Below are 26453 nucleotides of genomic sequence, written 5' to 3'. Positions count from 1 at the left end.
TGCTCACTGTCACACTTTTTCGCAAATGCTGAACTCTTGTGTTCTTTTCTCTCTTCTTTGACATAAGAATCCAAACATTAAGCTGTAATAGAATAGCTTAGAACCATTTGGGGGGGATTAGCATGAATGGAACATCTGCACGGAGACAGCATGAAGGACACTGACTTTTAAATATGATGGATCAGACAAAAGGGGGTCTGGAGCTAAGGAATAATAATAATAATAATAATAATAATAATAATAATAATAATAATAATAATAATAATAAACTGCAGTAAGCTTTCAGAAATCCTCTTCCTCATAGCTTGGTTGTAATGAGTTCCTATCAGCTCAAAGCAGTCAGTCTATTATCTTCTGACCTCTGGCATCAAGGGAACTTCTGCTCACTGGATGGTTTCTCATCAGACCATTCTCTGTAAGTCTAGAAATGGTTGTGTGGGAAAACAGATAGTAGATTATCAGCTTTTGAAAAGACCAATGTTTATAATCCATTCTGATCTTCAGTTTGAACTTCGGCAGTTTGAACAGTTTTGATCAGCTCTACATGCCTAAATTCATTGAGTTGTTGCCATGTGATTGATTGATTAGATAGTTGTGTTAATAAGCAGCTGAATAGGTGTGCCTAATAGAGTGGCAGATGAGTGTGCATCATAAGTTTTGTAGATGTAATTAGATGCTATTGCCATGAAATTACAATACAGTGCTTGTGTAATAGAGATGGCACGATACCACTTTTTTATGTCCGATACCGATATCATAAATTTGGATATCTGCCGATACCGATATGAATCCGATATAGTGTTTTTTAATCAACAAAACTGTTTTTTAAATATCTTGCTGCATTTTGTATAAGTTCATACTCAAGTTTAAAACAACAACTACACTAAAGCTATTCTGTTATACCTGTATGCAAAAAAAAATATTTCATAGTTCATAGTAGCAATACTGATCAATCTAATAAACTTAAACCTACACCATCCTCCCTATTCTGGTATTTTAAAGAGTACTTAGCATAAATATTAAGCAACCTAACTAATAGGGTTCCAACTCCCAGCAACAACAAAAATAAAAAAATAAAAAATAGGGAACCACCCCTCATGCTCCACCTCATGATGCTTAATCGACGTAATCAACCTTAATTTGATGCAGTGTGAAAAAAAATGCACAGAAATCAATTATTTTTCAAGAAATATTAAATAGATTCAACATCTTTCTTCAACAAAATTGCAGACTGCACAGATGGTACCTTCCCAAAGGGAAAAAGTACTATAGCTTACTAGGGTATATATATTAGACTTAATAGTCACTATATACAGTAATTGACTTCTATTCCTTTTACATCAAATTAAAACTTTGGGTGTCAGATAATTATTTATTAAAAGCTAGACATTTTAAATGAGAATAAGAAAGAAAAGTATGTCTTTGTGCCCCCTTTTCCCTGTTAATGCCCTATCGGCCCCCCTGGCTAAACTTTGCTAGATCCGCCCCTGCACAGTTACCAGCGTCAGCTACGTAGAAAAAGATCCTGGAGTAGAAAGTAATATTAAATACATTCTAACAACAGCTGATCAAGCTTAAACGTGCTGCTGTTGTTCAGCCGCTGGTTTCCTCTTTCTGGTGCAAAGTGGGCCAAAAACAAACTAGAGACACGGACTCACGACAGAAAAGCCGATCAGCTGATCGTTAAGCAGTTTCATGATTGAAGTAGCAGCAGGAGAGGCAGTCGCTCCATATATCGCTTGTTAAGCTTAACGCAGGAATGCTTTACATTCAGAGATGGACTTACACACTTGCTTTACTTCTCTCAGGATAACTTTGTCGGAGATGAAATGCTGGGTTGCTAGCGAAGCTCCAAATGCTATCCAGACCACGACAGGTCCCGCATGCCACAGCCGCTCTATCACGTGATGCATACTGCTCTGACGTGCTAACGTTCTGAGGTGAGTTACGGCGTGTTGCAAGTTTTGTGAGGTGCTTTCGTGATATTTAATGGATCGGATTACATTTTTTATTTTTCTCCGATATCCGATCCAGTAATTTAGGTCAGTATCGGACCGATACCGATACGTAATATCGGATCGGTCCATCTCTATTGTGTAAGAGGTTATTTTAGCCTGTAATTAAGTAGTTGCGACACAGCATGATGACACTGTAATATCTGACATAGATAATAATCTTCAGAAGCTTACTTGTGTGGCAAGGTTGCTTTGTCAGCTCCTGATCATAGGAATTTGCAGACTGCCATAGATTATGTATTATGGTTTTTTCAAAGTTGTGTGCAAATTATTATTTTATATCTCTCTGCAGTGTTTTTGGAGGTGTTTGTATCTGTTTTATTCTTCATAGGAATCCCTTTGTGATCAGGGCCAGCCAATCAGATTGTATGAGGGCCCATTGGCCCTGCTTGTGCTTCCATTCAATCCTTTGGGTACTTTGAACAAACTTCACACGAATAACAAATGCTGACTTCATACTGTGACTAAATACTGTGTATGAAAGACCACTATGAAAAAATCACTTGGCCTTCAAGCCATTGCTCTTTGTAGATTTTTTTGACATAAGAATGTGCTTTGTCACTGCAACAAAATCTAGTTTTGAAGGATAAAGTGTACAAAAAAAAAGAAAAGCTAGTGATAATTTGGACTCAACCTCCTCTGCATTCTACTTAGCAGCAACACTCATGCTGAATAGAGAATGAGGTGCATCAGACCAGGGAATGGTGTGTTAGTATGTACTGTGACTAAAATAAGGCTTTGTTCTGTGTTTTTCATCTCTGGCATGCATTCTGAATTCTAAGATTAAAGCTTCTGTAGGTGGTTGTGAATAAGGCCCAGTTTCTAACTGGTAATAAAGCATAAAAATATATATATTTTAAAATAATAGAAACAAAAGCAAGTATTGAGCACTTATGGATTGTTTTTTTAAATGTGCTGCACAATGAATGATGGAATTTGCCAGGTTGTACAGTAAGGGAATTTATTTTATTTCATCTGTCTTGAGGTTCTTTTGAATGCTTTGTCAGTGATCTGTTATCCTCCCACAGCCCAAAGACTTGCAGGTCATGTAAAAGAAATTATAAATTGCCTGTAGCTGTGAATGTGAGTGTGAAGGTGCTGGTACCTCTTACCGATTGCTTACTGGGATATAGTCAGGCCCCATCTGAACCTGAGCAGGATGAGAGTTGGATGGGAGATGTGGACCATCCAAAAAACACCCGTACATGCGTAAGCTGCAAAGATGCAACTTCACACTGATAAATTCAAAAGGCATTTTATAGCCAACTGTAGTTTCACAAATAGAGTCCTAAGAATCTCTATTAGATCTCAGTAGAAGCTTTTGCGACACTGAAAATAAGTAGTAATGACCTTGGATTTCGTAAGTGAAAACATCAAAGCAGTAGCAAAGTGGTATTTTAAATTAAGCTCAGTTACATAGTTCAAAGACAAATAAAGTATCTGTTCAAGAAGGCATACACAGAAAAATATACATGTTAATAGCCCTACCTTCTCTCAGCAACATTCTGCAGCTTTGAGTTTATATGTGTGGGCATGTTTATAGACAGGAAGGAACACTCACTGTAATATGCCATAAATTTAAGGACAACCTTGAAACTTGATAGGAGCTCTTACAATGGATTTATTGTTAAAATATGCCAGTTCTATTTGTGATGGTATTTCTTCAAGGACCAGCTGTTTTGTTTGGGAAAATGTTAACAATGTTAACGCTGTAATAATAAAGTCGCATTGACTGTATTGTACTGTTCTTATTGGTAGCTGCAGGCTAAGACTACCTGATGCTAACAACTCACTCAAATCTCTGTAAAGCTATGCAGTACAATACTGAATCACTGCTTCAGTGCCTTTTTCAATAAAGACATTTTAACATGTCGAGGTGAAAAATGTACTTGTGTAAATAATAAAATTAATGAAGGCTGAACTCTATTGAACTGCTCAAGTTTAAGGGTTGAAGTATTTTTCATGGTGGCTGGTTGTCACTCTCAACTTTACTCATTCACTATTCACTAAACGAACATTCAGTTTAGTCCCTGGAGCACAGCGTGTAGAGACTTTGGACTCCTAATCATCATCTTTAAAATGTTAGGGGCAAACATGGCAACTATAATCAGGTACTGAAATGACACCAATTTGATACCAGTGCATTTACAAGTTATAATTGCCCAAAAACTAAACATAAGGAAAATGTATGTTCTCGTCACCTAATAATATTATTAGATATTCAGCTTCATAGCTTTTCCTGTTCAGGTTTTATGGTATTGTGCATGCTGTCTCACTGCCATACTGGGCAATCAAATTACATCATTAATTATGTAGTATTATATGTGCAGAATATAATTAACTGTACTCCACTATCAGCTCTTCTCAAATCAAACTGGGCTAAAGGTTTAAAAAAAAAACTTGAGTGACTGGTTCCTGCTTTAATTTTTCACTCTCTTTTTAGGACTACTGCAAGTAGGCTGTCTCAATGAGAGGGTGAAGTGTCCATTTGTACTGGAATATATTCACTTCATTACTGTGAAGTACTGCACACAAGCTACTCAAGTACTGACTGGTTTTGATTTACTCTGAAATGAGTTGGCTCAGAAGTAGTTGGAAATCTGTCCAGCAGGTCGGTGGGACATGTGCAGAAAGGATGATCAAGTGTGGAAAAAAAACCCTCTGTTAATCCTGTTTATTTCTTTCTGTGCTGAAAAAAAAGCTGGATTTTCCCATCAAATGTATTCATTCTGACCTCTCTTCTATTGATACCACCCCCAAATCTTCACTGCGATATCTAGCATTTCTTTGCATTGTTAATAATGACAAGATTAGATTTCATGGACACAATAATGCAGTTGTGTAAGTGGAATGATTAATAGTAATCAGAAAATTAATTCCTAACAATTTTTAAAATTGATTAATCATGCATAGCATTCATTGATAAAAATAAATGGCAAACTAAATTGCCTGTTGGTTCCAGCTTATTGGCAGGCTTGAAACAACTTTACAGGCTCCTTTAAAAAAAAATCTCTTCATCTGCTATAACTTCCTCAGTTGTGTTATCAATACAGGAAATATTTTTGTTTAATTCAGTAACTGAAATTAGGAGTTAGGTAAAGTCTAATTTTACTCATCTCAACTATTTCAAGCCACAAAACGGAATCTCCTGATTGTGTTTGTGGTGTATATTTTAGTGTATGGGTCCTGCCTGCTTTCAACTATCAAATTAAGGCAAGAAAAGCCCAAAACATAATCAAAGGAAAAAGGAACATTAGCTGGATTTCTAAGATTATTCCTGTTTTGGCTTTAATATCCTTTATCAGGGCTAACAGTGCTGCCTCTGGGGTCTATTAGCAGATCCTTAAATTGAAAACTTATATCAAAGTAAAGCCAGTGTTGTTTTAGTGATTATTAATCTTGTGTATGCCAAGTGACAATTGTCTTTATCCCAGCCTTAATAGCTACTCTATTTCAAAATAAACTTAGTTAAAGGTAATGCCCTTTTACAACAACAATCAATAAAGCAATCTGAAACTCTGTAATTGTACCCAATGGTCAGACACAGTGTCCCTCAGCCAGTGCCTCCTGTGCTCCTATTAGTGTTCTCTGGTCAGTTCTGGGCACAGACTCAGTCTATGTGCATATTTAAACTCAAAATCCTTCACAGCTTCTGCACTCAAGACAGCACATCATCAGTTTCAGGTCGACAACTTTTTCGATGACCTGCTTTGACTATAAAGAGACACTTAAATATAAATTTAAATGGAATTTCCAGTGGTGAGTCTGTCCTTTTATGACCATTTGTGCAATCTGAATATTTTCATAAATATTTTTTACATTGCAAACTACTGAAAATGCAAAATATTAAGTGTGCATTATAATGTTATGCATAAATTAAAGCCATATTCACATGCATATCACTGCAGCTGCAAATTAGCAGTGTGTCCAATCTGCTGGTTGTTCCCATTATGCCTCTAATCCTACAATTTTTACAGATGTATTAAAAGCAGTGCACAGATCTGGAAGATTGATGAACTTAACTTCTGATTAAAATTGCTGCAGGTGTGTTGAAGTGAAAGATATGGTAAATGGCCTGTATTTATATAGCGCTTTACTAGTCCCTAAGGACCCCAAAGCGCTTTACATATCCAGTCATCCACCCATTCACGCACACATTCACACACTGGTGATGGCAGGCTACATAGTAGCCACAGCCACCCTGGGGCGCACTGACAGAGGCGAGGCTGCCGGACACTGGCGCCACCGGGCCCTCTGACCACCACCAGTAGGCAACGGGGGAAGTGTCTTGCCCAAGGACACAACGACCGAGACTGTCCAAGCCAGGGCTCGAACCGGCAACCTTCCGATTACAAGGCGAACTCCCAACTCTTGAGCCACGATCGCCCGCTTAATCTGTTATTTTAAACAGAAAATTACAAACTACATTACAAATGAGGGTGTCTCTTGGATTCTTTGCCCATACTGTGATTCACAAAGAGATATGCTTATTGAAATTTTTAATTAGGAGCAGTGCATACATTGCCAGTAATCATCAGAGTCAAAGCCACTGTTGAAACATTGTACAGGACACTTGTTCTGACATGTGTGCTTTGTTGTGCTATATGTAACATGCTTTAGTCTTTTTCGCAACCCTCCTAATATTTTATTTTACTAACATGTCCTTACAAAATCACAATAATACAATATTCAGCTTTAAATTACCCCAATGTGTCCTGCTTTAAAATACATAAAAAAGAAAATTATACTGAAATCAAACACCGTCACACAAAAGGAAAAATTTCTCATCACCTACTCTGTTCATTCTGACAGATATCAAGACTCTACATGGCACAAAAGGCAGTTAAAACACAAAAGTACTTCACCCTTCACTCCAGTGGTGATCAAGAGGGAAGATTGGAGTCTGTAGAAAATGAGAGGAACCCCTAAACTCCACTCAGCATTGTAAATTTTTCTCCAGTTGAACACAGATCAAAATACACATATTTTATTCCACAACTGTTTATAGTAATTGCTAGAAATGATTATTATGGTGGACAGTGGCTAGTTTTTACGCTGACAAGTACAATTATATGAAGTTTAAAACCATTAAGCAGAGTTCCAGAACAAATGCTGCCCTGCATTTAAACAAAATTCATTGCAGAGAGCATCGTGACTTAAACAAGTGATATATCTAAGCACAGCCCTGGCCGGTACACTGGTAGTGGTAATTAACAATAGCACAGAGAGTTGGGACCTCTGCAGTTATTGATCAATTGTATTAAAGTTAGGTCTTCAAAAACGGGACCAATTTACTGTTAATTCACTGTTTCAGGTCGCTACATCAGTCACTAAGGAGCTTCGATTCTGACATCCTTGTCGCGTCTGTCAGCTCTCTGAACAGAATAGTTTCATATTTTGGCTCCTGGCAGCAGTCTTTATATAAAAAAAAGTGTAGGTGGACTGAAGAGCACAATGTGGTGATTATATGCTGCTCTTACAATGTTCCAGCTTATTTATGGATGGGAGGACAGACAGAAAGACAGACAGACTGCAAGAAAATCAAGGGATCCAATCTTTCATCATCTAATCCACTGATTTCTTTTTTCGTTAGCAGGTAAAACGCAGAGCGAAATAGAAATAGAGCAGTCAAGCTCTTTTTGTGCTCACATGGGAATACTGCAAGTAACTACGACTAAATCCAAATTATATAAACATTTAAATGCACTGAGTAGGCACTGGGAGATATTAGGTAAGTACATCTAAGATCAAAGCCTCTGGTGCAGAGAATAGAACCAAAATATCTGTGGAGGAAAGAAAGCCATTTCTCTTCTTTGAGATGAGCAATAGGCTCAATAACTCTGGCATTATTCTTCTAAGTCTCACTGCTTAGGCCATGCTGTTAGTTTTCTCCCCTCTTCTTTGCTTTTGCTTAGTGCCTGCTCGATATGGTTTCAGCTTTTGTGGCTTTTGTTTGTTTTGTGTTTGGGTGTGACACCTCCTTCAGATTGCATCAGCCAATACACCTGGTCCTCAATGCCTCTGCCAAATTGCATGTTCTTCCTCATTCCTCATCTCATCAGCAAACAGCATTTAGATCCCAGTTTTTCAGTCATTGTTCACAAGATTGCTCACTGTACTTGGCTAGCAGATTCTCTCGGGCTTCCTAGGTCTCCATCTGTGCTTCAGGTTCCTACTCTTCCTCTCCGCCTCCAACTCTGCTTCAACCAAGCTTGCCTCATCAGCCACGCCAGCTCTTCTCACTCGTCACAGAGCTGCATGCAGCATTCTTCTCATCCTCTTAGTCACCCAACCACCACTAGCACTGCAGCTTCATGTTATTATGCTTTAAACCTTGTTAAAGTACTTTTCTTAGCCTAAATCTGCTTTTGGGTCTCAAATTCTCATTGGTCATAACAACAGGATCACACAATTTTAGATCTAATAAATGTAATCACTTTTGCACCGTGGGTGCAATAAATTCTTGATTCAGAATGACTTGAGGGATGTTTAATTTCAGATAAGAGGATATAGCTTTTACAAAGTGGGTCTTATCATTATTCTATATTAATGTGCTGCTGTGATGTGAGCATGCTGTCAAGTCATCAAGCTCCACGGGATGACTAAGTAAGACTAAATTCACAGAATTTATTCAGGTGACTATACTTTGCATAGGTATATTCAACACAGGTAATTTGTCACGTGTCAAATTGGGTAGCAAATTTCACTGCTCCCAACAATTACACTCTTATTAATTGAAGGTAAGTGCTCATTTCAAGCCCTGGTAAGCACCAATATACAGACTGCTTCAAAATAAGCTCCAACAATCCACGTTTATTTTCACAGTTGTTTAATCTTGTGTTACTTGTGGTCATGGTGCAGCAGTGGCAGCGGTTGACATTTTTTAACGCTTCTGCGGGGGTAGTAAGATGAATGCTCAACTGCAAACTTTCCCAGTGTCTTGTTAGCTTGTTTGATAAGATCTCTTTCAACAAATTCTGGCCTCTGCACTTTCTGACTTAAAAGCAAAATAACCAGTTTCATAGATTTGATCTGACTTGACACATGAAGGAAAGATCCAGCAAATTAGATGACTCAAGTATATAAACCAAGGACATACGGTGTATTAGAGCTGTTTTTATAAATGTCCTAACATCATCCACACCAGAATCCAAATGATAAATCGTTATCACTGTGATGAATAAAAGAAATGATGGCCGAATAAATATACGAACCAATAAAATACACAAAAACATAGAACACAGATTTTAAATCTGAATATTGTATAAATCAATCAAACTAATGATTAGAAGTATGTACACAATACATATTTTGCTTTTATATTATGACATAACAAACAGCTTTTATTTTCTGGGCACTATGTGGCTGGAGTATGTATATATCCCAATAAAAGTCAATAAGTATTTCATTGCAAATGAGAATGAGATTAAAATGAAATGCTCTCATTTAACTTCCCTTGGCTCTGATCTACACATATAGCTGGAAATCGCACAGCAAGTTTCCTAACAAGATGGACAATGCACTAATGTGATTATAATGCAAGGACATTAAACAAAGAGAAGCACATCAGTGAAACAGTGCAATTCCTCTTTGGTAAAAATGTTTCTTGCGAGAGATACTGACGCTCAGTGTTCTTTCATAGATGTGTTATCTAAGACTCAAAATAGAAAACAAAAGCTAAAAGAAGTATTGTTTAAAGCAGAGAGATTTTTTCCCCCCTCTCTGTGAAACACACAGATTATTTTAAAGATTTGGAGGTCTTATTTGTGTAAAATGAACTCATTGAGGCAGGGGACAGTTCGCGCTCTTACAGACTCTTTGAATTCTTCTTCACTTTCTCTTTGCTGATGCTTCCCACATCTCCCTTGTGCTCGTGTAGCATGATTTAAACAACCAGGATAATAAAAGACTCGAAATTAGATTGTGGCATAAATCACAGCAGTGGCAAATGGGCTGTGACCAAGACTTGAAACAAAAACAAATATCTGTGTTAAGGTACAGCAGATTTTTCCTGTGCAAAATAAACAGCTCAAACATGTGTGGTAAAATTATAACCCTGTGTAACTAAATCTGATGTAATATTTTCACTTTTCATTATAAAGGCAGGTTCTGAAAATCTAACCTAAGAGAGAGGAAAAGACTGAAGTGAGGGAAATTTACAAGGCTGCCTGTCTTTAACTGTGCTGACGACCTAAGGTCATCACATTGGAGCGACTAGACATAACAAAGTAGACAAGGACTCACTCATCTGTCTGAAAGTATGGAAATGGGCTTATTTTTTCTTATATGTGCTGTGATTCATTAAATGTATAGATGGAAGTTTTCCCCATAATTTGTTTGATCAAGCTGACTTACTGTAAGGTCACATTTTCCAGACAAGTGACCTCGCGAATCTGAATGTCTGTACTCAACAAGAGTAGATCATTTTTTAAAAATCCTCCATGTTTATGTTTATCACGGTCTAATATGTGGCCCAAGAGCCAAAACCGGCTGGCCGCAGGGACCAATACGTCCCACTAAATTGCTTTGCCAAGTGGGAAATTTGCAGAGGCGTCATTAAAATTTTATCAATAAAATGAAGTGCTATTCCAGCTGTGAGGAAAGCCTCATTACTATACAAGAAAAATTATAAGAATGTAATTGTTTGGGTGATAAAATTTTGAAATAATGTTGCTTCTATCAAAAACCTGACATCTGTGCTTTGTAGATCCTTTGTGATATAGAAAATTGTAACGTACAACTAACAGCAGCTGATTGGAAACATTTTGCTTAATTGTACTTATTTCTCTTGAGTGCCTTATTTCAGGCTTTTAATCATCTGTTTTGTAATCACTGAATGTGAACATTTTCAATTTGTACATTTGTACAATAAAGGGGGCTCTTATACATATTATTAAGCACTATTAGCACATTTACATATAAGAGGTGGTCTTGGCAGCATCTAACCAATCTAAATGGGACGTTTTGCAGGCTATATGACTTTTCTTCCAAAGAAAATCATCCCTATTAGTGCCACCTACAACAACACACACACACACACAAATATATATATATACACACCAGTAAATTGCAACAATGTTGTAAAAGGGACAAGTGATGAATGTTGTGGCAAATCATTAATCTGGCGATTTAGTGCACATAGTGGTAAGATAAACAATTTAATTCCAGTTAATTATTTTATCTCTCTGTGGTGCTGTTTATTTCTAAGGTGACTGCTTCACATTGTGCATCATTTTATTTCAGTGTTCACAGCGTCCCTAACTGCAGTAGCAAAACTACCCCACCAAACCTGAAATGGGGTAGCCAGCTTACTTCATTGTTGCACTCCTTCGGGTGAACAAAGTGCCTTCTGAGCCAAATATTTAAAATTTCCATTCTTCAATTCAGATGACTTGCATCAATTTATCCACACACAGGTTTTTGTGTTTTCATGCATAGCTGAGTCACTTGGCTTCAGTGAGCTGTACGGGTGTACCAGGGTCCTACTGGTTTCTGCCAGTCCAGTGCTGATGTTGCTGCTGGTCATTTTCGAAAGGAAGTCAGCTTGATCTGTCTTTAGTCTGCTGTGCTTGGTTTTCTTTGCCAGTTCCTCAGTTTGCAGTCCTCAACCATGTCCTTTCCTTTGTGCTTCTGTAGAAGAGCCAATATCTGGCAACACCTGTCTGCTGCGAATTTTCTGCCTGACAGAACTGGCTGATGCACGATGACCAGCATGTGTCTTGTTGCTGTGTTCACTGTTGCCATGGGATAAAAAATTTTGATGAAACAAGTTTCTTTAACATCACATTAAACTTTAGTGTGTGTTTTTTTCCACAATATAAAAAAGAATAAACATGTTTTAGTTTTCTGGTTAATTATGCTTTGGATTTTTCATCTGGAAAGTGGACTGTCTTACATAAAGGTATGATACTGGCATATTTCTTAGTTTGCAGTAGTTCATTGGAAATATCATACATTATATTATATATTATAGCCTAGTATATTCAAATACTTATATACTTATGCAGACGGCGTAAAAATAAATGTCAAGGGTGAGTCTTTTTGTGTGATCTGAATTGTATAAAGCTTTTGCACAGCACTGAATATATTTTTGAACACATAAAACAACTCTTCTTCACTTTCTTTGCACTTAAATACAATATAATAATACATTACAATATAATTTTGTAGGGTGTGATATTTCAGAAAATGGGGATTATCGGTGAAATGTACTTAAATGACTAAATCCGTTTCCTTTAGTGCTATTTATTATGTAACTTCATTATGGTCAGAATATGTTTAGTGTTTTATCACAGACTGTCTTATGTCAATGTCTTTAAAATCCTGTCGAAGAAATGATGATTTTCATCATAAATAACTGCCTCCTACAGACTTCATTACCATGACTTTTTCTGCGTTACCTGTCTTGTTAAACTATGTTTTCTTTTCTTATTTACACATCTTGATCTTTACGCATCTTGATTAAAAATTAAAACAATAACTGAAATATTAAATATAGCTATGCAATTCATCAGTGACGGCATGATTAAATAAATGTAAATAAAAAGCGCAGGAGTGTGCACAGGTGACAATAACCTGAGTAACACAGGTTTCAACCCTCGACAATAACTGGCAGACAGCAGTAATTTCTCTCACTGAAATGACAGCTTTAGTGGCACTACTTACTCATGCTGTCAGCTCTAGGCTGTAAACCTGACTGACTAGATGGAACGTATGACAATCAAAACCTTCCAACAAAAAGGTGTAAAAGCCACACAATGTTAGTTCTCAGTCTAATTTTCATTAAAATTGTGAATATATTATTCTGTAGCCTACATAAAACGGTTTAATTGTTATACTGCACTCCTAAAATTATTCGATTGTTTAAAATTGCATCAAATATGCAATGTAATAAAATGTTACATTGTTGCTCACAGTGTCCCAGTAAAAGTAAACAGTATGATATTAATATAGAGCCAGGATGTTATTGTCAAGTGCTAGTGCTATGTTACAATTTGAACCCCCACAGCCAAACTCCCTGGAATTAAAAAAATAAATTCAAAAAATAAAAATTAGCACAAGTTTCCTCAGCTACCAAAGTGCCCTTGAGCAAAGTATTACCACCACTATTGGCTCCAGTAGAGCTGCTAATTGGTCTAAAATTGACTCGGAACATAATGGTTCATTTGGGCAGCTCCCAGGTGTTCATGTTACTGTGTGAATATTAAGCTTGCTGATTAAATAAAGAGCACACAGGCTCAGACTTCTCACTTTTTTAATTTACAAAACAGATATTTAAAGATTCATCCAAACATCCGATGAGCTGATATTTGCCTTGTTGACGGTCGTCGATTTGTCGGCAAATAAGATGACATTTCCTCATGGAAGTGGCTGTTGCTTAAGTGTTGTGTCCAATTCCAGGTTGGCTGTACTTATATCACAGATTCTGTTTTATATATTTCTATGAATACATTTGTGCTCAATGAAAAATAGAGTCATTATTTTATTGGGGAAAAATGTTTAGATACAAAACATGGATCAAACATTGATTTCTGCCATGTGAAATCAGAACAACAGACCAAGGGCCACAGGCTAACACTACAGAAAAGACATTTTTCATTTCTTGGGACCTTTAAGCCATTAGAGTTACACAGGTGTCATTTCATGTCTGCCAATACAATTATGTTTACTATCTGAACATTCACATTGCATTTAAGTACAATGCCTCTCAGGAAATTACCACTCTAGGTTGTTTCAACATCACACAGCTGCCCCACTATTTTGTGCATTGACCTTTTCAGTCCTCATGAAACCCATTTATATTATAGTCCCTCAAGCACAATGGCATTAATTCATGCTGAAACTCTATTCTAAGCTAAGGATTTGAACTCGATTGCACTTACTGCAACCCTCTCACCTTTGTTGGTTTTGACTTTCAACGACAGATCAGCCAAGCACCTGAAGCCTAAAGCCTATTTAGTTCATCGTCTTCCTGCAGCAGCTGACTGGGTTAAGGTGGCCATTGTAGCCACTCTCCTGAAACACCTGCACTTTCTGCAGAATGGAACGTGTCACTGTGACAAAATGCCAAATGTCAGCATCCATGTGACATTCATATAACATCAAAAGTGTCAGTTTCTATGTACTCAGTATCACTGATCTAATAAGCCTTGTGAACTTTAGGTGTAGTCTTCTTATAATTATTTGAAGAACAAACAGCACAGGCTGGCAAGACTGCATTCATTACCATGCTGAAGAAGATTAATGGGTTCAGCCATGATGCACCCCAACTCAGAAAACAAAGCAACACAAGAGCACAGCGTGAATATACACAACTTTGACAAAGCTCTTCATAATGATCTTAAGTCCCTTATGAACAGATTGGGCTGTCACAAAGTAATTTCTATCATAGGGCATCTGTAATGTTAATGGCCAATTCACATGAGATAAGATCTCTAATCAGTCTCTGAAATTATAGGGATGGGAGTCTCTGCACCATTTACAGAGGTGCCTGGTCTATTTATGCACCGCACTGACATCAAAGGACTTCTCATGTAGAGTCAAAGCACAATGATGCAAATCAGAAACATCATAAAAGGCCGCGCTTGACAATCAATTTTAATTTTTAATTTTGTTTTAAATTTAACATTGCATTTTGAAGATAAAGGAGGAGCAATAACAATGTTTAACTTGAGTGAGATGTTGTCTTACACAAAAGACGTGGAGGATAGTGTTTATTAATCAGATTGGTACTTGTTAATCAGGCATCTTTACATTGAAAGATACCTTAAGTCGCAGTATTGGTTAATGTATAGGAAATGGAAAAAGTTGGATCAGCACAAGTGCACGGATGCTGAGAGTGCATGTGACTCAGAGTGTGGAGCGGGTGAACCATATCAGATACTTTAATCAGAAGGTCAGTGATGTGACCTGCGGCTCCTTTTGTCTGCATGTAGTTGTCCTTGGGCAAATACTGAATTCCAAATGTCCTCTGATACATCACCGGCATGTAAGTGTGTAAATAAAAAAGAACTCAAATAAAACTGCTCTCAACTTTGAACCGACAGCCCACTATTTAACAAACATTAATTAAGTATTGTAAATGAACAAGAACCTCAGTCTAATCTCAATAATAGCACATTAAATGGTAAAGAGCAGGTGGAGTGAGATGATGCAGGAAACAGTTTGACATGAGCTCATCAGTAGAGTAATAGTGAGCGGTGTCAGGTTATAATGATGCAAATCAGCCAAATCCAGCATGACTTCAGCGATCTGCCTGTGCTGTTATTCTTCTTATTAGAGGCACATTATGTCCAGATGGGCCAATTATAATGATTGGCAAAGGTGTCTTTGAGTACCTTTCAAAGGAAATTACAGAAACGGTCAAAGACTTACCAAGTATTTTGACTCCCATGGGAGTATTTAAGTCAGATCCCATTTTTATTTTGACAATATTATTCAAATATTGAATATCCTTATTAAGTATCAATAGTAATTTTGACTGTTTAACACATTTAACACCATTTCATAAAATTTATTTCAAAAGTTATAGTGTGATTGTAAACAACCAGTACTTAAGGACCAGCTCTGGATTGTCTATCTGTCCAGACTATTAAACTCTCTGCTCTCAAGTCCTTGTTTTGTCATTTCCAATATTCTCCAAATGGCCAAAGAGCAATTCCCTTTTCATTTCATCTTATCTGTTCTTGTCGAGCTGAGCCATTCCATCTTAGATCCCACACTGGAGAACTCACTGCATCAACTCACCTGCCTGCCCACTAATTAGTGGTCTCCCTCCGATTACCCTCTCTGGAGTTGCAAAGTAAGCTACATTACTTACTTTCCAAATCATTATTTGAAACATCTCTCTAGAATCTCTATTTAAACCTGGGCAAGATACACCTGGACTAACCTACCTCTCTTTTTTCTCATTGACACCTCTCCCAGTAACACACTCAGTCTCCTCGAACTTTCTTCGTTGACATTCTCTGCAGTGCAAATCCACCTTGATTCAATATACCAGTGAAACTGCATGTCCTGGGTTTTGCTTCAGAGTCTGCTTTCCATTATCGTCATTTTGGCATTTGATGTGTTGTTATGTGAACAGCGTCCCAGAGAGCAGCCATTTGGCTTTTCTACCTTTAAGAACAAAGTAAATTATTCTGGATTGTCCTTTTGCACACGTAGGCCAACCTTGGCTTTTGCAGGATTTAGGTTTGTCTCCTAGGGTCCTTTTTTGTTGCTGTGAGGAAGGACTGCAGAAATGTAAAGAAACACCTTAAAATCCTGTGTAACAAATTAACTAAGCAGAATCATATTGTTTCAAAAATGCACAAATTCATTTTCTTTCTTTTAAATCTAAAGGTCCATCAAGACATGGGTTCAGGATGATTCTGATTTTAAAATAAATAAATAAATAAAACACAGTATTCAGTTTTTCTCTCTCATCCACACTCTGGTCAGGTAGATACTTTCAAAATGAGGGCACTGCAGTGTGTGTTTTATATTCGTAGAGCAGCGGCTCTATTAGTGACTCTGTCAGCAGCCATATTTTAACATCTGTTCCCACCCCTCTGCTCCCAATAACAAACATCATAAAGTGTCAATTGAATTATGAGCCCTGGTTTCTGCCTACTCATTTTGATAATAGATTTTGAGATAAATCACTCTGCTTTGTTTGGTGAGTAATGCTGGACTGTCAGGACAAAGCTCTCCTACTCTGCAACCTCTAGATCATATAGAGAAGTAACAAGACACTGAAAGGGTGTTTCTCACAACATCATTTTACACGGGAGACCACAGACTGAATTTCTCCACATCTTCCAAATCCATGGGTGTTAACTACACAGAGAGGAGAGAGAGTGGCCATAGCTTGGCTGAGTACTGCAAAGCATCATTACAAATCAGACACGGATCCTTCCTGTCGTGGTAAATGGACCCTGTTTAAATTGCTGGAAGCCCACAGCACTGCAGCTCTGCAGTTTTGCATTGTTCCACTGCCAATTAATAACTTCACCGTGAAAGGTTTGCGGGTAGTGCTCATTGATTCTATGCTATTAAAACTCCCAGTGCTACCCATGAAGTCTCTCGGTCCGCTCTTGCAGACTGTTAAACAGAAACTCCCTCCCAGCAGTCTGCTCTTCTAATTTGGGCTGTTTGTTATCGATATTGATTGGTTCTTGATACACACTTCAGCTGGCTTGTCTGTGAAACTCCACACTGTAAGTCATTGCTCACCAACATGTCAATTATTGTAAAAGGGGAGAGCACCACTTAATGAAAGCAGATGAGCTGACAAGCTGGACATGTTGCTTCTGTAGCAGATATGAAGGCCTACACAGGGAGTGGAAGAAGCTGACTTACAATGAAAACTGATCCCAGCAAAATATAATTTGACTTTAACATAGATGTTCACAATATCAGCTGAAATAGTGTGAAAACATTGGTTCTGAGATATTTCCAATATTTCCATTCTACTTTCCAATTGTATACTGCCAACAAATTTGTATTATCAACTCTTTGAAGGGAAAGACATGTGCAACCAATAATGATCCAAACGATTGCACAGCAAAATATTATGGCAATGAACTTTTAGCATAGAGTTCATTTTATTGCTTTTTTAAACTATGTGATTGTGACGTGGGCTAAATTTGATCCCAAAATATCTGTATGTGATGTGACGAACGACTAAATCCGACTTCCAGCTGCATCCAAAAACAGCCAATCCAGCAAGGGTTGTAACAAGGTAAATCACTGAACACCATGGACATGTCTTCACACAATCACAGGCCTAACACAGACTCCATTTTCATCTAGAAGCTATCAACAAAGGCATAATTAAATTCCTTACATATCTTCCTTCACTTCCTGACACTGCAATAAAGGTGACAATGGAAAACATACCTCTTGTCAGACATCGACATTACATACATATCCTTCAAACTGTAGATAGTCTGTCCCTAAACAAACAGTGAACCTAAAGGGGAATTTTTGAATGATTCAATTCTATTATATGGCCTCGGTACCTCAGTTCTGCTTTCTGCAACACAGGTGTGTGAAGCTGTTAGCCACATGGATGCAGCCAACAACATCATCCAGCATTGCCAGCTTAAGGCTAAATTCAGATTTAGGTGCAATAAGCAATAAATCAGAAAACAGGGTAGACAGCTGTTGGATATGGAAGTGCTTTAGTTGGCATCTGCTGGAGTATAACGGTGAGAAAGCTAAAGAGAATTATATAACCATTCAACAAAAACAACGGCAGTTTGACTTTTCACTGTATACAGCAGTTCAATTACATTTCAATCATCTGTCAGACTTCAGCATAGGTTCACAAAACATTTCATAAAAGCATGACTCAGAAATTAAACACAACCCCTGGCATCAAGACCTTGAAGTATGTGTAATCACGATCCCTGAAAGCAGTTATTAGTACAATTTAGACTGATGAGCTATTAACACATGTCAATGGAGATGATTACTGAGATGCACATTTCCTCACCACCTGCTGCATTTGATTATCACAGATAGAAAGGCGGAAACGCCATCCCGAACTTCAAATCAAAATCTCAATTTGAAAACTTTTCAAACAGGTACAGTATGTATGACAGTCTGATAAAGCCAATACACTCCACACGCTGTCTAAACAGTTTTCATTACTTGAGGAGAAGTTTGCGATTTTCTCTGACGAAGGAGCGGGAATAAAGGGTTTGAATTGGTTGCCATTGATGGAGACTGTTGTAAAATTTAATGAGGCCATTTTCTACACATCCTATCTCACTGCAGCAGCTGACTGATGAAGCGTCATGCATGAACAAGGTTGATTAACGGAGAGGAGTTGCATTCATAGTAAGCGTATGATCACTAATGCGGGGAGACGTGAATTATTTGTTCAATTTCAGATTAAAAGTGCCCTCTATTATCAGAGATGATCGTGAACCGAAAGACAACGTGGTGGGGGACAGAAGAAGTGGCGATAGGGTCACTTCAGGAATAGTGCAGGATAATAGAAAGAGAACAGCGTGCTGCAAATTACTCCTTAAAAGCACTCTTGTCTTCCCTGTGATGTACATGTGAGTAGAAGAGAGGACATCAGAGTGATGTTGAGAACTGAGAGGGGACTGGGGTGTTGGCACATAATATAAGAAATGGGTGTGAGAGTGCTCCATTTTAAGGCATGATAGATAATGGCATTGCAATCAACTTCCCATCACTATAGCTCTGCCTCTTACCTGTTCCATTACATTGCACTCATATGCTCCGTGAAGAATGCCCTTTTGGTTTTTATGGGTGTCATATGCTGTTTATGCATTCTGAAAACATCTCCACAAAGCAGTTAACACACAAAAGAAAAGACATGATCTGGGGTAAAAAAATAAAAAAAAAAGGTTATAAGTGGATTTTTATATCTTGTTTTTTTTTTATAATATAATATAATATAATATAATATAATATAATATAATATAATATAATATAATATAATATAATATAATATAATATAAGTTGCCAAAGAAAAATTATTACATAATTTAACATAAATAAGTATCTTTGATGTGAAAATACACACACTGAATATGCACAAAAAAAAACAACTTATATAACAATCCAAAGTTACAATAAACTTTTATTTTTTGTGGCAGAACCTTTTGCAACATTCTGCAATAATGAGATAATTCTGAGTACTGTCTTATAACAAGCTGTCTTTATGTCAAGTCAGGCTCCATTCATTTGGCAGGGAGTGTGTTTTTGATTGGTCTTTTTGCACACTGCTCTAAGCATCATAAGTCTGCCAAACCAATGACCAGCTGACCATTACGAGGATGATGCCATGTTGCTGGACAAGAGTGCCTTAAATGCTGGAAAATCCACAATATTTTCCTTCTGAAATCAGTGAAGGGCTCTAGCGTGACTCCACACTGTGAAACTTGTTAAAGTAGAGTCGAGTTATGCACCAAATTGCATGGTATTGCTCACACTATTTATATTTAACAAGGTTCAAGAGTCAAAAGGGTCAAAATTAAAACATTTTTTTCATATTTTTCTGTAACAATTTTTACAATTCAATAACAATTATTGAATACTTTTTTATCAGTATGTTGAAATGTGCTTTCCTGTTTAACCCAGAGTTCTCAGTGTTGCAATAAATTAATAGAGACACAGTCAAGAAATTAATATTAGTATCTTGCAGTCACATTTACATGATGGCATAGCACTGGCTTGTCAGGTTTAATGAAGAGCAGCCTTTTCTTTGATACTGGAGGTATTTTGACAGCAGCTCTGGAAATAAAGATGTACGTAAGGTTACTGTTGATAAGAAATTAGATTTGCAGCATATATGAATCAGATCATTTATAATGATAACCTCAGACAATATGAGCTCAAATCTGACAACGACCAGTATGCAAATAGCAGTCCCAAAAGAAGTTATAAGTGATGAAGGAACCTTACACTTTGTAGTTAATTGAGTTGACTCAGCATAGATGATAGAGTGTCTAACTAGTTTTCTGGGCCTAACTTTCAACTTGGGAAGCTGGAATATCTCCCAAGCGCTGCTCTCCGTCGAAAAACGTTGGTGTTTAATTACTGTCGCCACACATGGCTCAGGTGGTACACTGGGCTGTTCTGTAATTGCAGGGTTGGATGCTGGATAACATACATGTGTGTGTGTGTGTGTGTGTGAGAGAGAGAGAGAGAGAGAGAGAGAGAGAGCTAGCAGAAGAGGTGCAACAAGTTCCTATTGAATTAAACAAGTCTTTACTTTGACCAGATCTTAAAAAGCTTCCACTAAAAAGCCTCTTATGTGGGGCATATGTAAATACGCAGTGTGCACAATCGTAAAAAACCACAAACAACTGACCAGTGATAACTGTGAAAGATACCACACATCAGAATGTAATGTAAGAGATGCTCAGACGTCTTTGAATTATTGTAAAAATGTATCAGTATACTGTAATAATGTCTTTTTGCTATTGCTAATAACACACAGTATTTCTTTTATGTAAGTGCTGGGTCTCCAAAGAAAAATCTAATGTTTGAAAACACATACATGCAGTTGAGGCCTAATCATAATTGCTGCAAGACCTGTGGTAATCATGATGGTATTAGGATTTCATTCTAATTTGTGTTGTACAGTTATTTCATTTTTAACCTTAATTTATATTTATTCCTTCCTAGTTAAATTTACCCTTTTTAATTTTTCATATTTATTTCCTATCTTATTCATAGCCTTTTCCTTTTTTTGTTTTCTTTAGGTCATGAGCAGTTGTCCAAGCATTTCACTACATATCGTACTGTGTATGACTGTGTACGTGACAAATAAATTTGAATTTGAATTTGAGGATTGTTCCCCATTTATGTGTTGTACAGCACGATCAGGGGATCTCCCACATAGTCAAATCTGTAAACGTGTCTTCAAATTGAACAATAGATTTAAAAAAAAAAACAACTAATCGTTTTACTCCAGATAACTTTGCATCATTTAAGTCATCAGCATGATAAGAAACAGGATGCAAACAACTCTGTGGGGGGGGTGAACGTGATGATGGTGGTGCTGGACTTGTCTGAGAAAGAGACTGCTGGGCCATTGATCTAACACAACACATCACTCCAGCTCCATTTACACAACCAATCACATCCCCTGCTGATTGATGTGTGGATAATTGAGCTGTCACCAGGGTTTCCATGTTTCTCCTCTAGTTTGCTCCTGACTTTAGGAATTGTATTGTATTTTACTTTAAGTCCATTTACAACAAAGGACATCCTGACGTGTACGTATGTCAATATTCTGCCAGATGCCTGTCAGGGAGACAGAGAGATGCTAACTCGTGCATCAAGCATGATAGACTACTAGCCTGTCCAGGCTAATTAACCTCAGGGGCCAGGACTCCGGCAACCCATCAGGGTCAGTCTGTTTGGCAGCTGCTTCATCAGTAAGTCAATTCTGACTATCTTATCACCACACTGTACTAAACATTGTCCTTTGTCTCAGACACTTAAAAAACAAACCAGATACATTTTGTTAACTGGTAAAGTTGGGGCCAAATACTAATAATAAAAATAATCTTTTGACTGGTCAGTAAGTTTCCAGTTTGGTCAGTCAGTCTGTCAGTTCATTCCATATAACAGGTCTAATAAAGCACAAAGACTTTTTTCATGTATTACAATTTATTAATGAATATCACATTTCCCTAATTCAATATGATTGTAAGAACTAAGTACGAATCAAGAAAAAATATACTACGTGCTAAATATTACAAAGTCACAAGTAAATTAGCATAATAAATGTATGTACACCTTATTAAAGTTGTGCAAACATTTACTTTTGGAAGCAAATGGAAATTGAGAATGGGAAGGCTTTTCTATTTCTTTTTATATGGGCTTGCCCTACTACTAACACACTTCTCTCTGTATCTACTCTGTTCAGTGAATGAATGTGGAGAGACAGTAGTAGCAAACATGAAAGAGCACATGCTGAGTGTTGTTCTTGTGGTTTGTCATGCAGAGGCTGTGCACACTAAAAGAGAGAAAAAAGAGGACGGCCTATCTAAGTGATCGTTTGAGTCAAAATAGCAGCATCACTGTTTCTGTTTTTTTATGCACTGGATAATTCTGTAAATTATCTTATAACTAAAAAATAAATAAATACATAACAACTTTAAAGATCTTAAATTAAACTGAAAGGCAGGTGTCCTTCAGCACCCTGCTCTTTTCCTTTAGAGCACTGGCTTTTATATTCACTGATCATTTTTTATCATTCAGAGGTTTTAGTGGTTTTGCTGATGTTGTGTTTTATGTTTGGACCTAGCCATCTGGTAAACCTGTCTCTTCTCTTTTTGTCCTTAGATGGAGCCCTACATGAGATTGGACTTTTATTCTTTCACAATGACAACCATTTTTACTGTATGTGTGTACTTTGCTCTATCTCTATTCTGTAGTTCAACTTTGGGTTTGCATGTGTGTTTTATCAGTACTGAATAGACTTTACGCCAGCTTTGTGGGGCTTTTACAGCCTATTTTTAGGCCTCGAACCCCTTAACACTAACCTGTCAAATGAAAATTCTGCTTCAGTATTTTGACTGAATGGCATCAGCCCATTCAGTACCAAATGACACATTGTTCTCAAAGCAGAAAGCCTGTGTGTAAGCTTTTTTTAAGATAGCAATACCACAGCAACAGCTTCTTACTTTAGAGCAAGAATGCATACGCAGCAAAATGGTACTTTCTTACCTCTTTTGTTGTCTGTACTTATTGAATCAATATGTGCTGCACACCATTTTTACTGCTAGAACAATTCTTTTAAGCTATTACTCTTACTCTCTCTAAGCTACTACTTTTTTTTTTGAAGGAAAGAAAGAAAAATGCATTTAATGCTCTAGGATTGACACTCTCCTTATTCCTTTTGCTGAGTTATAGCATTTTGAATAGTTCCCTATTCAAAATGTAATTATTGTAATGTTTTATCAAAACCCGTATTTGCTGTTCCTTTAGTGCATTTTTTAGATTAAATAAACAGGGACATCACAAACTTGTATAAATATTGTGATTATTATGTAAATATGTATACTTGCTAAGATGGCATGTCAAACACTTCAAACAAAATGCAACAAAGAAAGTACAACAAATAAAACAGAAAATCGAATGAATTTCTTATTTTTGCTTTGTTCTGATGACAGCTAGGCCAGATGGCAGTTTAGAAGTGTTTAGGAGAATTTTTCCCATCTAGTCCTGTCACAGTGATAATGAAAGTGGGTTTTTCTCTGTACTCTGAGCAGTGACACTTTGCAGAGCACATTAGCACATGAGAACCTCCTATGGTTCCTTTCTGCCTGTGAATGGCCGAGCAGCAGGTTAACGATGCCCACGAGGCTGCTGCCAGAGTATTAATAATTAAAGCGGCTCGGCATCTCTTTTTTTGCATTGTTCCCTCTCATGATGGCCGCAAGCTACTTGATTATCCTTTTCAGCGCCTTCTTTGCAACATTATCATCTGATGCCCACTGATACCACGGCCATCAACTAAAAACTGGCTTTCCAGCAAAATGCATCATTGCTCTCAGGCAATGACAGCTTCATCAGAAAATCCAGACATGTACTGTGATAGCTAGTGATAATGCTTCAACACAGCAGGCTACATACACCGCCTTCTCCCTCCCACTCTGAACTGCTGACTAGTGGACCTGCCTTTTACAGCCTTTCTTAAATATTAATGTCATTATTTTCATTTACATATTATAAAAAATTCATACAAACCGTAGATGAAGTGGGTTACACTGATACATTGATTACTAACGTTGTACGTTGCATGATTCTTACAGAAACATTTAAAAAGAGCTGTATAGGTATGCGGTACATTAAGTCTGTTCATCAATCCGACTGCAAAGTTTGACCTAAAAAATGTTTGACACAGTTGGATTCAGGAAGAACCGTGGAAAACTGGAGCAGCTCTTTATCCTCTCAAAGATATTCAAGTGTGCTTAAGAGTTACACCGCCAAGTCTACATCTTTTTCCGACTAGGACAAGTTGTTTGACCACGTCCCTCAGTGTAGTAAAAGATGCTTCAGGAGTATGAGGTATCTGTCCCGTTGCTACAAGGTATGTCGATCTCTGGATAACCATTGTGAGATCTTGTTTCCCATTGGATGTTGACTCCACCAGTGCTGCTTTTCATCATCAACTCTGTTTGTAATTTTTATGGACATCGTTTTCCACTTTGATGGCATCAGAATCTCATGTCTGCTTTCTTCCGATGATGTGGTTCTGTTGCCTTCATCGAGTGGTGGCCTCCAGCTCACACTGGAATGGTTCACAGGTAAGTGTGACATGGAATTTGCACCTCCAAGCCTGAGGCCATGGTTTATAGTCAGAACAGGGTGGCGTGCCCACTCCCGGTCAGGGAGTTGTTACCCCAAGTGGAGGAGTTTCAGTATCTTGAGGTCTTGTTCAAGAATGAAGGGAGAGGGTAACAGGAGGTAACAGACAGACTGGGGCTGCATCTGAAAGGATGGGAATGCTGCACCAATCTTTCATGATGAAGAGAGAGCTGAGCTTGAAAGAAAAGCTATCAATTTACTAGTTGATCTACATCCCTACAAGAATGAGGTCGCGGCTACAAACAGCAGAAATGAGCCATCTCTGAGAGGTGACTAGCTCTTAGAGATCGGGTGAGGAGTTTATGGGCTCAGAGTAGAACCGCTACCCCTCCGCACCGAAAGTAGGTGGTTCAGGGATCTGCAAGAATGCCTCCTGTGTGAGGTGTTCCAGGCATGTGCTGCTGGGAGAAGGTCCCAGGGAAGACCCAGGACCCAGAGATTATTTTTCTCAGCTATCCCCTTGGATAGGCTGAAGCAGATGGCTAGGGAGAGAAAGGCCTGGGCTTCCCTGGTTAGGCTGCTGCCCCCCACAACCTGGCCCCCTAGATGTCACTTATTTGTTTTTCTGATGAAAAAGATGAAATTAAGAGGGAGTCGAACAAAAGTGGGAACGAATCAGTTCAAATGCAAATATGAAGGGGCCTGAATGCATTATTGAAATGCTGCATGTGAAGATTGAAACTTGGCAATAAAGCACATAGACACTCTCAGAAGAGCACATCAAATAACAAACTGATCGTCTTATTTTGATCTTTATCTGTATCTCACAGAAGTATCCTGGAAGCATCAATAAAGCAAATTGCCATTTGAATCTTGTCACTGTCATGGTTTGGATTTTATTTCATATGTCTCACTAACGCTGTATGTCTCCTGCACTTCTTTGTCAGTGGTTTGTTTATATGTGTTTTCTGTCTCGCTTTTAATTATTTCATACTTTAAAAATATCTTACCTTACTTCTCTCCAGTGTTGTCTTCTATTTTTAACTCATTTCCCACCTTTGAGATTGTCTTGCCTGCCGTAATTGATTCCACCTGTTTCTTGTCATACAAGCAGCCCTGTGTGTATTTATACAGTTTTGTCTTTCTCTCAGTCTTTGTCACTCTGTCTGTTTACCCACCTGTTCACCTGCCTGTTTTCCTCCCTTCTCTCCTTGTATTTGTCACCATATTTTATTTTCATGTTCCCCATGTCTGCTTAGGCGTTTGGATTTATTTGTGTGTGCTCACCAAACTTCTTACCAAACTTCTGTAAATCGCTACCAGTCTCTCACTGATGCTTGCTTTATGTTTTTCAACCAGTTTGCCTCGCATGTGCTTCGTTTGCCATTAGAGCACATAAATACAATATAATAATTAAGTTAACCAGAAGATAGATTGAGCTGAAATTTTAAAAAACACAGAACATTAAAAGGTTTCAATAACCAGCATTTAAAAACACTGTCAGCACTGTACATTTACACAGCAAATCAAAAAGCATAAAAATAAACTTATGAATATAAATACTTAGATGCTGTTAATGATACCTTACAATAATTTCAAAAGTATTAAAAAGAGGCAGTATGCTTACAAAGTTCTATATTTTGAGGACAA

General features: G+C 37.6%; 1 long non-coding RNA gene across 1 annotated transcript; it reads left to right on the top strand.

The window, feature by feature from the left end:
- Positions 1-718: 718 nt before the first annotated feature.
- Positions 719-23631, top strand: LOC145428521 (uncharacterized). Its single transcript, XR_013908806.1, has 3 exons — positions 719-1940; positions 21785-21922; positions 22836-23631. It is a non-coding gene; the product is annotated as an uncharacterized LOC145428521 (long non-coding RNA).
- The last annotated feature ends 2822 nt before the right edge of the window (positions 23632-26453 follow it).

This window comes from Astatotilapia calliptera, chromosome 4 (assembly GCF_964374335.1).
Source record: "Astatotilapia calliptera chromosome 4, fAstCal68.1, whole genome shotgun sequence".
NCBI classification, from domain to species: domain Eukaryota; kingdom Metazoa; phylum Chordata; class Actinopteri; order Cichliformes; family Cichlidae; genus Astatotilapia; species Astatotilapia calliptera.
The sequence above is the reverse complement of the archived record's forward strand: the minus strand, read 5'-3'. Positions and strand labels throughout refer to the sequence as shown.